Source organism: Staurois parvus, unplaced genomic scaffold (assembly GCF_062004578.1).
Source record: "Staurois parvus isolate SC_StPar_1 unplaced genomic scaffold, SC_StPar_1.0 ptg000744l, whole genome shotgun sequence".
Classification (NCBI taxonomy): Eukaryota; Metazoa; Chordata; class Amphibia; order Anura; family Ranidae; genus Staurois; species Staurois parvus.
The window spans coordinates 1,624,432-1,637,198 of NW_028318540.1; the positions used below are offsets into that span (position 1 = coordinate 1,624,432).

Consider the following 12,767-nt stretch of genomic DNA (forward strand, 5'->3'; position numbering starts at 1 on the left):
TCTATTAACCATGATGGACTTCACTATTAATATAATTTTTTATATATGTTTGCACTTTGTATATTGATTTGATTTAGAGGTCTATGTTTGCGCTGTTTATTTATAATAGTTTTTTCAACACTGTTCTTAATAAATGCTTGCACAAAAGAGAGAGAGGACAAACAAAAGCTGTTAATCATGCAAAAACAGAAAAAAGCATGTAACTCTAGTTATCACTCATGAAAGGTACGGCTTTAAAGCACACATATTAAGTTGTAACTTGGACAAGGTCTTTCTCCTCCCCCATCCAGCGAGAATTTGAGCTGTGCAGCTGTCACAAGGAGAAGATGTTACTGGGTCTAAATTTAATCATGAGCCCATGTCTATCTCTGCACTGATCTCATTCCACACCCTTAGAGGCAGGGACTCTGGGGCAGAGAGGCAGAAATGACATCCAACTTTTACCCCTTTTAAAAAAAATCAGATTTTCAAAATTTCCCTGCTCATTTTCCACTCACGAAAAATGTACCTAATGACTATACAGGCTGCTAAGGCTAAATGGTGAAAGGTGAACAGAAAGGATTAGAAACTGGTTGGACTGTTATTGAAAAGATAAAGGATTTCAAGGAGTGGGACAGTCTTTTGAACGAGAAGAAACCTAAAAGGTATATGCATGGAAAAAGTTTTGCAATCACCTTTTGGGTGTTTGTTTATGGTTATCTATCTATCTATCTATCTATCTACACATGGTTTTGTTTGTGTTTGCTATGTTTTGAAATGGGGCTTGACTAAAGTTAACTTTTTGTAAATAATTTCATAACTGCAGAATGTATGTCTGGTATGTCACATATTCTAAAACTTGTTTAGGAGATCTCACCACTTTACTCACATATATTATACTTGTATAACTTTCTGTCTATAGGGATAAGCACAAGAGTTTCTGATATCTGTCCTAAAGCAAAAGCTATTTTTAAAGCCTAGCACCTTTAAAAATAAGGTTGGCCATTACTAGCTATGTCTTACGTAGCAGAATTAAAAACAGCCTTCTGTTCTCATTAAATGCTTGTGATAAAATGTTATGTAGCATTAATGAGACCACAAAGTAACAAGTAAAAAGCTTCAGATTTAGATCAGTAATGCAGTCTAAAAATCTGTATATGTGATCTACAAATTAAGATTATGCCTGCTATTTAGAAAATAGCTGAGATTACAGTTTACCCAACAATGAATGCTCTCAATTATTTTAGAATCCGCTTATTATATGTTATCCTTTATATGTTATCCTAAAATTCTAAAGGGTTTACCATGTATTACTTATAACAGGTGCAGAAAACAGTATGTATAGAGTGCTCTGTTACTTTGACATTATCTTTACAGGCACTTTTAAAATTATACATGTTTTTAAGCGTATCTATATCCAGTTACAAATACTGAAAGTATTGCAGCTTGCCGATCCTTAGATGTGGCAGTGGTATTCATTTTCCTTTATTCCCACATTTTTTTCTTTATTTTAACCTTTTAATACTGCCATTAACTCACTTCCTTTCCTAGGATGATAACTGTACTGAGCAGGTCTGTCAATCTAGATGCGCGAGAATGTTAGGACTACAGAACACCTCCCTGTCTCCAGAACTGGGGGAGGTGCTTTGTAGTTTATGGAGATAGTGGATAATAATGCTAACTGATTACAATCCAGAAGCATAAAGTACAAGAAAATGATCAGCTCACAATATTTCTGGCTGGATGAACAGCGACTTTTTATTGTATTTTTTTTCTGTCCTTGTTTAACAAACAGTATAATAATAACAGTAACAGTATAATAAAACACTTTCAATTGTAAAGTTAACAGACCAAAAGGGAGCAATTAAGAGACGTTCATTGTTAGAGATTACATATACTTTAATACTTACTATTTAATGCTTACTTACTGCATTTGCAGGGGTAAAGTATAACATCCAATGCAGTGTTTCCTATACATGCCTTCATGGACCACTTACAGATTATGATTTCTGTGTAGTTTCTGTGTGTTAGCATGAGGCAAATAAACCACATGGTAACCATGACACATACAAACCCCTAAGGTTCATGTACATACATGGTTGTTGTAGGTACTTCACAAAGGCAACTTAGCAGGTAATATAGTTTATAGTTTTGGTGCCCATCACATTTATGGTAATTACAAGGCAAAATGCACAAGCGCTGCTGCTCCATGTTGCAGTTGATATCAGCGTTGGGCGTGGACAGATATTACTTCATGAGAGGTGTCACAGCAGTAATAAGTGTTGTGCATGCATTACGACCTTCATCATGGGAGGACTGCAGCCCATGCAACAGACTTTAGAAGGCATTAAAGTAAATGCAAACAAAAAACCAACAAGTTTATACTTGCCATGATATTGCACAGAGCTGCCTCCAACCTCCTTTTCTCGGCTCCCCTCCTATCCAGTGAGTACCCCCATAGAAAGCCACTGCCTATGGGGGCACTCGTGCATGCTTGAACCCAAGTCCTACTGCCTATATCTACCCACATGGAAGGAAAATATATTTTAAATATATTTTTAAAATATTTTTCCTAAATATATTGACATATATTTGAAATACTACAATTTTGGCCGTATTCAATATATTTCAAAATTTATTTTAATATATATATATATATATATATATATATATATATATATATATATATATATATACTGTATGTTGAAATGCATTTTTATTATAAAATATATGACAAATATTTTTAAAAATACATTTTCGGATATACTGTATGTCTTTAAAAATACATTCCATCTACATTTTTGGAATGCATTTACAAATATATGTAAAATATATGTACAAATTGCTTTTTTTATGTTAAAAAAAAATCGGAAGAATATATTTAAAAAATATATATTTTTACAAATATTTTTCATATATTTTGTAATATATAAAAAAAACATTTCAACATGCAGTATATACTGTATATATATATATATATATATATTGAAATATATTGAATACGGCCAAAATTGTATTATTTCAAATATATGTCAATATATTTGGGAAGAATATTTTTAAAATATATTTAAAATATATTTTTCTTCCATGTGGGTATTAACACAGACAGACTTGCCCCGCCCCCCCCCCCCCCCTCTAAGCCTGTGAGACCTGGAAGTGAGGGGAGAATTCTAGTTGTGAACATCGCTGGATTGAATTAGGGCTCAGGTAAGTATAAGGGCGGTGAGGTTGTGATATTACTACCTAGACATATTTTACCTTAATGCAAGGAATATATTAAAGTAAAAAACGTATAGGCTTTATAACCACTTTAACCACTAGCCTACAGGGCACTTATACCCCCTTCCTGCCCAGGCCAATTTCCAGCTTTCAGTGCTGTTGCATTTTGAATGACAATTGCGCGGTCATGCAACACTGTACCCATATGAAATTTTTATCATTTTTTTGTGACAGATAGAGATTTATTTTGGTGGTATTTAATCACCTCTGGGCTTTTTATTTTTTCTTAAACAAACCAAAAACCACTGAAAATTTGGGGAAAAAAACTTTTTTCTTAGTTTTTGTTATAAAATTTTGTAAATAAGTGATTTTTCTAATTCACTGATGTGCGCTAATGAGGCTTGCACTGATGGGCACTGATAGGCTGCACTGATAGACACTGATAGGTGGCACTGATTATTATTATTATACAGTATTTATAAAGCGCCAATAGTTTGCTCAGCGCTGTACATTACAAAGGGGGACAGAACATGTGACAGAACAATACCAATACAATGCAAAACATGAGGGGATCGAGGGCCCAGCTCTTTCGAGCTTACAATCTAGGAGGGAGGGGATAGTGGTACAGGAGGAGATAGCTGTGGGGGATGGAGTGGTAGGAAGAGTGGAGGAGGTCGGTAAGTTAGCAGGGGGTGGGGTAGGCTTCCCTGAAGAGATGGGTTTTCAGGGTGCGCCTAAAGAAGAGGAGAGTAGGTGATAATCTGATGGGTTGGGGCAGGGAGTTCCAGTGGATGGGTGACACCCTGGAGAAGTCCTGGAGGCGGGCATGGGAGGAGGAGACCAGGGAACTAGAGAGAAGGAGGTCTTGTGAGCATATTTTGGTGATGTTGCGGAGGTGGAGTCTGCACTTGGGGCTGGAAGGATAGGTTGGAGTCCAGAATGACACCAAGTACTCTGGCCTGCGGGGCAGGTTTGATGGTGGCGTTGTTGGATGTGATGGAGAAGCCAATGGGGGGTGGTGTCCGGGCTGGGGGGAAGACAGGAAACTCGGTTTTGGAGAGGTTCAATTTAAGGAAGTAGAGCGACATCCAGTCTTATATGTCGCTCAGTAGGTGTGTGATTCGGGAAGAGACCGAGGGGGTGAGGTGGGGGGTTGAGAGATAGATTTGTGTGTCGTCAGCATAGAGGTGGTAGTTGAAGCCGTGAGAGTGTATGAGTTGGCCAAGGGAGGAGGTGTAGATGGAGAAGAGAAGGGGCCCAAGGACAGAGCCTTGAGGGACCCCAACAGAGAGGGGGAGTGAGGGGCAGGTGGTAGCATTATAGGTAACGCTGAAGGAGCATTGTGACAGGTAGGATGAGAGCCAAGAGAGAGCAGAATCTCTGAGGCCGAGAGAGTGTCGTTTTTTGAGGAGGAGGGAGTGGTCGACTGTGTCGAAGGCCGCAGAGAGGTCAAGGAGTAGGAGCACTGAATAGTGGCCATTAGCTTTGGCGGTTAGCAAATCGTTGGAGAGTTTGAGTAAGGTGGTTTCGGTGGAGTTTAGGGGATGGAAGCCAGACTGTAGGGCAGTGGTTCTCAACCTGTGGGTCCCGACCCCTTTGGGGGTCGAACGACCCTTTCACAGGGGTCCCCTAAGACCATCAGAAAACACATATTTCCGATGTGTAAACAGCAGCTACTGTGTAGAAAGCAGCTGCTGTGTTGAAAGCAGCTACTCTGTTAAAAGCAGCTACTGTGTTGACAGCAGCAGTATTGGAGGTAAAACGACACTCATGAATTATAATTACTGGGTAAATAATTTTATGGTTGGGGGTCACCACAACATGAGGAACTGTATTAAAGGGCCACGGCATTAGGAAGGTTGAGAACCACTGCTGTAGGGGATCGAGGAGGTGGTTGTCGTTGAGGTGAGAGCATAGGCGGGTGTAGACGAGGCGCTCGAGGAGTTTAGATGTAAATGGGAGCAGGGAGATGGGTCTGAGGTTGTTCGCGTCATTGGGGTCCAGGGAGGGCTTTTTAAGTATGGGGGTGATGTGTGCATGTTTCAGAGGGGAGGGGAAAATGTCTGAGGAGAGGGAGAGATTGAAGATGTGGTTGAGGGAGCGTAGGATGGAGGGGGAGGGAGGTCGTAGGAGTTGTGAGGGGATAGGGTCGAGGGGGCAGGTGGTGAGGCGGGCATCAGAGAGGATCTTGGAAACTTCCTCGATGGTAGTAAGGTCAAAGGTGCGGAGTGTTGGGGGAGCTTCGGTATGAGGAATGTAGGGTGGGGTGGAAGTGGAGGTCAGAGCAGTGGTGGGGCCATGGGAGAGGGGTGATGAGGGGGTAGCTGAGTGAGGGGGAACGGGGTTGGAGGGAGTTTGAGCAGCGACGAAGTCCCTGCGGGTTATGTCGAGGGGGAGGGGGGATGACGGGGTAGCTGTGTGAGAGGGGACGGGTTGAGAGGGCGTGTGAGTTGCGGCGATGTCCTTGCGAATTGTGTCAATCTTGTTTTTGAAGTGATTGGCAATCTCAAGGGCGGTGAGTGAGGTGCTGGGTGGAGGTGGGGGTGGAGAGAGTAGAGAGTTGAAGGTGGAGAAGAGTCGGCGAGGATTGGAGGAGAGGGTCTTGATGAGGGTCAGGAAGTAGGCTTGTTTGGCTGCGTGGAGGGAGGAGGTGTAGGTGTGGAAGGCAGATTTGTAGCGGGTGAAGGCTTGTTGGGATTTGGTTTTGCACCATTGTCGCTCCAGGGCACGACTGTGTCGTTTGAGGGTTTTGGTGTGATCAGTCTGCCAGGGCTGGAGCGGTCGGGGTCTGATGTTGCGTGTGGTTAAAGGCGCTAGTGAGTCAAGGGCTGTTGACAGTGCGTTGTTGTAGGCAGCCATAGCCAAGTCAGGGCAGGACAGGGGGAGGATGCTGTCATGGAGTTGATCAGCTGCAGAGTGGAGGGGGGCAGGGTTAAGCTTGCGGAGGTTACGGCTGGTAGTAGTGTGACATTTGGAGGGGTAGGCGTTGGAGGCTGAGGAGATAGAGAAGGTAATCAGGTTGTGGTCAGAGAGAGGAAAGGGAGTGTTAGTGAGGTTGTGGGGAGCGCAGCGGTTGGAGAAGACAAGATCAAGGATATTACCGTTGGAGTGGGTGGTGGATTGTATGCAATGTGCAAGTACAAAGGAGGAGGTTAAGTGGAGGAGATGGGATGTGTCTGGGTTGTCGAGGTTGACAGGGATGTTGAAATCCCCAAGGATGATGGTGGGTAGCTCAGAGGAGAGGCACTGATGAGGAGGCACTGGTAGGTGGCACTGATGGGCATTGACAGGCATCACTGATAGGCAGTGAAAGGCAGCACTCATATATGGCACTGATAGGCGGCACTGACTGGCACTGTTAGGTGGCACTGACTGGCACTGATGGGTGACACTGAAAGGCAGCTCAGATGGGCACTTATATGTGGCATTGATGTGCACTGGTAGGCACTGAAATGTGACATTGGTGTGGCACTGATGGGCACTGGCAGGTGGCATGGATGAGCACTGACAGCTGGCACTGATGGACACTGACAGGTGGCACTGCTGGGGCTACACAGATCATCAGGGCACACTGATCATCAGTACCCTGATGATCAGTGTACATGTCCCCTCTGAGGGATGCCAATTACCGACTCTCCTCTCCTCTCGAGCTGTCAGTGTGACAGCTCGTGAGGAGAGAAATAACCGGCATTTTCCTATTTACATGCGATCAGCTGTGATTGAACACAGCTGATCACATGACTGAGCCGACATCTTCAGCTCTTTCCGTTGATCGGTGATCCGCTGTGCCGTGCTGCGCGCTTCCGGAGCCACTCATGCGCGGCTAGAATGGGAGGAAATCAAATGACAGTTTCTCCGTACGAGAGAACTGCCTTGCGTTCGTCATTTTACTATCTGGCAGGCGGGAGGCGGTTAATGTAGGCCTGTGAATTAGACACCATTATGAGTTATATGTGAACTAGCTTAACCTCCCGGGGGGTATGATTATTTCAGATTTTTGGTGCTGAAAGCGGTACCATTATTTTGCATGGAAATTTGGTGTTTTATATTGTAGGCCTGTAATTTTTAGGAATCACTCACTGAAATCTGTCCAAACAAGAGTTTAGTAAACATCCCGAGTAGGATAAAACTTGAAACACGAAATCATAAATTTGAAATTTGAAATATAGCACCAAGTTCTCACATCACTGAGCAAAGTTGCAAAATCGTTTTCAGTGTCTGATGACGAATTTCCCCACGAATCATTATCACTCAATTCTGCAAGTAGTTCTAATTTACTATCGCTGTTCTCTAGCTGATCTAAAACCGCTTTTGACCTAAAGGGATGCTTTTTGGATGCCATGGACATTTCTGTTTCCAGGTAGAAAGAACAGTAAAAATGAAGGCAGGGCACAGGACAAAGCACTAGGGACAAAATGTATGTGAAATGCTTTGGTACAGTAATGTTTTACTATGTGATTTTAGTGATTTTTGTGAATGTCACTTTTTGTCATTTTCAAACTTCCCACCGTTCCGCCCCCCGTACGTCCCGACGCTCGCAGAAGACGGAACCCAGATGACAGATGCCGCCATCCACCAGATTACATTGCCGGGACACTGCAGGAGGGACATCGTGGGAGCACAGGACAAGGTAAGTGACCGAGGGATCGCGGAGCAGCGCCACATGGTAAGCCCGAGTGTAGCTCGGGGTTACCGCTTGTGGTACTGAAACTTTACCCCGAGCTACACTCGGGAATACCACCAGGGAGGTTAAAGTGTTGTCAAACTCAAAAACAAAAATATATTATATTGCATCTTACTAGTTCTTAGATGTGGTGGTTGCATTAGTTTTTACTTTTTTTTTTTCCTTTATTTTCACCTGGTGATCTGGCCAGTAAATCTGTTATTTCTCAGCTTTCCTAAACAGCTTTCCTAAACAGTAGAGGACCCTGTGAAAAGCTCACTGGGCACAATTCACTATGCTGTATCTTACCATATCTGAGCATGCAATAGGATACCGCATAGCATGTTTTAAAAAAAAGTTTGAATTCACCAAAAACGCTATTAAAATACTGCATGAGTTATTTTATCAAGTCATGTGGTATTTTCGTAGTGATAACCATGTGTTAATGTTTCAGCTGTCAGCAGGGTTCCCCACTGACAGCTGAATGTAAAAGAAAGAATTGTCAGCAGTTAAAAAAATAATTTAAAAAATGGCGTGGGGTCCCCCCTCCATCCATACCAAGCCCTTCGGGTCCAGTATGAGTTTTGAGGGGAACCCCCACACAATTTTTTTTTTTAAATGGCATGGGGGTCCCCCCAAAATCCATATCAGACCCTTATCCGAGTATGCAGCCTAGCAGGTCAGGAAAGGGGGGGGGACGAGCGAGCCTCTTCCTCACAACCCTGGCCAGTGGTTGTGGGAGTCTGCAGGTGTGGGGCTTATTGGAACCTGGAAGCCCCCCTTTAGCAAAGGGGCCCCCAGAACAGGCCCCCCTATTGGAATGAGTATGGGGTACATGGTACCACTTCCCATTCACACAAAAAAAAGTGTAGTGTGAAAAAAGACAGTAGACAGTCTTTGCAAGTCCTTTATTAAAAGAAGAAAAATAAAAGAATGCCCCCTGAAGTAGATCCATAGTCATTTACAATGTCCGCCTTTGCCGCTACCTAAAAAAAAAAAAAAAAAAGGCTCCACTCCCAATACTGGCTCCCGGCCCTCTGACTGCTCTGCTGGCTTGAGAGTTCTTAACCCCTTCACGCTTAAGAGTAAAACAAATCTAAATGCCTAAGCACAATTTTGCAACGTTGACATGTGTTAGTAAAACCGTACATATCATCACAACTACCGCATTTTTCGCTCCATAAGATGCACTTTTTTCCCCGCAAAAAAGGGGGGAAAATGTCAGTGCGTCTTATGGAGTGAATATGGAGCGGCCGGTCTGATATTTCCACCGCCACCGTGTCAGAATACCGGGCCGGCCGCTCAGCTCTGCAGCAGGACCTTATGGAGATGACTGCTGATCTTTGGGGAGGTGGGGAGCAGGTACCTGAATTTGACAGGTACCCGCTCTTACTTCTGCGGAGTTGTTCTTTGACCTTACCTGTTCCTCTATCCAGCGGCGCGCTGTCTTCCCGGCTTCTGTAGTGTGGACGCTGGGCATGACAGCCGGTTGCCAAGTGCGCATGCGCAAGAAGCGGTGCTTTTTCTGAATGGTAAGGCGGTACCTGGGACACATGACAGATCCCAGAAGCCGCCGGACCAATCACAAAGCGTAAGTGCTTCTCGCTCATGCGCACTGGGCACCCGGCTGTCATGCCGAGCGCCGTTACTACAGAAGCCGGGAAGACAGCGCGCGGCTGGATAGAGGAACAGGTAACATCAAAGAACAACTCTGCGGAAGTAAGAGCGGGTACCTGTCAAATTCATGTACCCGCTCCCCCCCTCCCCAAAGGTCAGCAGTCATCTCCTGTACTGTCCGCAGTCTCTGGTCATCCCTGTGCTATCCGCAGTCTCTGGTCATCTCCTGTACTATGTCTGCAGTCCATTAGTTCAGAATTTTTTTTTCCTGTTTTCTGCCTCTAAAACCTAGGTGCGTCTTATGGTCAGGTGCGTCTTATGGAGCGAAAAATACAGTACTTTGTACATCCAGGTGGATTATACCTTGATTTTTTCAGGACAAAGTGGGCTTTCATTTGGTGGTAAATGGTAATGGATAGCTCCTGATTTTTTTTTTGTTATCAAATGAAAACTGGCTCAAAATAGTAAAAAAAATTATTTTTTTTATTTAACTGTGTGTTTCTTGTTACTACCATATCCTACCACCAAAGAACAACCCGAAATAAATTCTCCAGCTCTTGACGATCGAAGCGATACCATATATGTTACAAACATGTTATTTGTTGTTTGTACCCATAGTACAGCCCAGAAACAATAGTGCGCATTTTGTTTTTGTCTTTTTTTTTTAACTAAAACACACTGACACTGACATTGACACTGACATTGACACTAAGGCCCTGATTTACTAAGACTTGAGTCTACCAGCAGACTCTGAACATTCAGGCAGGCTCAGTTAAATCAATCAAGACCTGTCAGTCTTCTGAGCGGCGTCTAGCAATCTCATTGAGGATCGTCTACTTTGCTATTAGTAAATGTGGAATCGCCTCTGGCATATTTTTAGGTGCAATACCGGATATGTTCGCTAGATGGCGCACAAGTGCGGGCTTTGTAGCATTGGCGTTTTTGTGTTAGCATAAGAGAATACTGCAGAGAAGAGAATGTAACATAAATAGTACACCTATATTAGAATTGTTTTGTTTTTTTTTTGCTGTTTCTCCAAAATGATCTGACAACTAATGCATTTACTAATGAAAGTCATACATTCTATTTTCAAATGTTAAACATTTTCACACTTATATCTCAAATAATTTGGAATGTCTAGTTCTAAGTTCTCAATATAATGATATAGCTTCCTTCTCTTTAATCACGTAACTATTCTATGTTAAGGTATTAATGTGCATGGGTTATACACATCACACATCTGGGGGTGCAGCGGTATGCTGGCAGCTATGGGTTTGTCATCCAGCTCCATCCATCCATCCATCCATCCGGGTGGGTGCCAAAATGGTAAGGGGAGGAATTTGCTCAGCCACAGGAGCCATAAAGGTGCTTAATAGTGTAATACACACGTCCCAAAGGTGGTTTACCTGTCACGAGTTCATGCACTACTGTTCGTCATGGATAAACCACACGTGCCATTCATAGCCACTCTCTGAGTTGGTACTCTGACACGAAGGACATTCCATTATTCAGGAATGAATATATGAACTTTTTTTTTAGCACCATTTACCAGTTTACATCATCGTTAACAGGCAGCACAGTGGCTTAATGGTTAGCACGTCTGCCTTGTAGTAAATGGGTCATGGGTTCGATTCTTGACCATGGCACCTCCTGCGTGGAGTTTGCATGTTCTCCCTGTGCTTGCATCAGTTTCCTCCCACACTCCAAAGACATGCTGGTAGGTGTATTGATTCCTGTCCAAATTGGCCCTAGTGTATGAATGTGAGTTAAGGACCTTAGATTGTACACTCCTTGAGGGTTAGGGACAGATGTGAATGTACAATATATGTGTAAAGCACTGCATAAATTGACAGCACTATAAGAGTACCTAAAATAAATAAATTATTGCACTTTTTGGATACTAACATGCATTTATAGCACTGCACTATTATTTTAACATATTTCTATTATGGGACTGTTGCCAATACCCTGAGTGCTAGCTGCTACCTTCATATCTATACCTAGATTTATATTGATCTTGTGTAATACCATTTTAGTAGTCTATATAATTTGACCAGCGCTCGCTTTATCATTATTTTTAAACAATATAACTATTCTACATTGCAGCTCAAACTCTGTCTCCTACAGTGGCTTAGTGGTTAGAACTCAGAATGTACAGCACATGGATCATGGGTTCTAATCCCAGTCATAGCTGCATCTCAGTTTGCATGTTTTCTCTGCACAGGTGTGTTTCTACCAACACTCCAAAGACATGCTGTTAGGTTAATTGGGCCTAGTATATGTAAAAAAACAAACAAATTGGTCGTTCAATTAGATGATGTTACCACCAACAGCAAAAAAATCATATGATTTTCGTCCCATCTACGGCCGGCATTTTTACTTCTGTCTCTTGCAGAGAGCACTGCTATTATATATTACATGAAAAGTATTGTGGTTGCAACATTGTATCCATTCTGGATAAAGATGTTTTTATTCGGATACAAATAGATACATTGTTGTAACCGCAAGACTTTGCATGCAAAATATAATAGCGGACTGGAATTCTTCTTCTTCAAAAAAAGAAAAAAAAATGTGCCAAAACGGCCGATCAATTAATCCACTACAGTGCAAAAATTGCCCGATTTTTTTTTCCGGCCGATTTTCGACCCATCTATGGCCTGCATTAGATTGTAAGCTCCTTGACATTTGTGAATGCCCAAAATATGGAGATCAATTTCCAGGGTTCTGTCAGTGCCAGGAATATAGATCAATTAATTAAGAATTTGGCTACTGACTAGAAAGTGGAAAGGGAGTGAATCTTACCTTGTCTTCTGACAAGTTTGAATTTTTCAATTTTCCTTCTGTTTATATTTCATTACAACTTTATTTTCTCTAAGGCTGCGTTCACACTAGCTTTGTCAGCAGGCATCAGACAGGCATTTGGGAAGCATTTTTTACGCTTCTCAAACGCCTATGAAAATTCTGCACATGGCAACACACAGTGCTGTTTACACTGAAGCGTTAGCATTGCATCACGGCAAAACTGGCGCCTCATGTCACATCAGGAGGAGTTGAAGCCTCGCATTCAAGTCTATGGTGCCGCTCCTCAAATGCCTGGCAGACGTTTGCGATGCAGTTGCGAGGCATTTTCGGAGCGTCAATAACATTTAACTTCATTACAGGCATTTGTGGTGCAGTTTTAACACTTGGTAAATGCTTATCACATGCCTCAAAACTGCACATAGGTCGTTTGGGGAGCATTTGAGGAGCGTAAAAAAAACGCTTCCCAAATGCCTGTCAAACTATAGGG

The 12,767-nt window shown here is 42.8% G+C and overlaps 1 protein-coding gene across 2 annotated transcripts in view; it reads left to right on the forward strand.

The window, feature by feature from the left end:
• Positions 1-374: 374 nt before the first annotated feature.
• The window catches only part of CACNA1S (calcium voltage-gated channel subunit alpha1 S), a 342,071-nt gene continuing 329,678 nt past the window's right edge, over positions 375-12,767 (forward strand). The window contains exons 1-2 of one of the 2 annotated variants that reach the window (XM_089654106.1): positions 375-644; positions 7,740-7,828. The gene's annotated coding sequence lies outside the window, so the exon portion shown is untranslated. The remainder of the gene's footprint in view (positions 645-7,739; positions 7,829-12,767) is intronic. The other variant, XM_089654105.1, reaches the window with a different exon arrangement.